The following is a 459-nucleotide window of genomic DNA, read 5'->3' on the forward strand; positions in this document are numbered from 1 at the left end:
GAAAAAAATCTATGCACATGCGAATAAGTAATTACGTAAACATCCGCTTACATGTAATACTCGTATACAAAGAATTCGATACTCAAAGTTAAAAGTAGGGAGAAATTAATAACGAGGAGAGACAAAAACATAGATGAAATTACCGAAGTGGAAGTAGGTCGTACTAGGATATAAATTTACGTTCGATGACTTTGAATAAAGTAAATCATTATATCTCTATAGGTATATCCGTGTATGTACATAATGTAGCTTTGATATTAAAATGCCTTTGGCTGAGTGCCATTCTACGTTAACGTCAGATTACAATGAGGTAGGAAAATAAGTTCGACTCTTGTTCTGCGGTATAACTCGCTTACCTAATATACATTAATATTATAGACACATCCGATGCTACCATATACTTACGTATTATATAAGTGTAAATACGCGAGCTTCGATCGCGTAGGATCTGAAAAAAAA

This window comes from Neodiprion virginianus, chromosome 2, assembly GCF_021901495.1.
Source record: "Neodiprion virginianus isolate iyNeoVirg1 chromosome 2, iyNeoVirg1.1, whole genome shotgun sequence".
Classification (NCBI taxonomy): domain Eukaryota; kingdom Metazoa; phylum Arthropoda; class Insecta; order Hymenoptera; family Diprionidae; genus Neodiprion; species Neodiprion virginianus.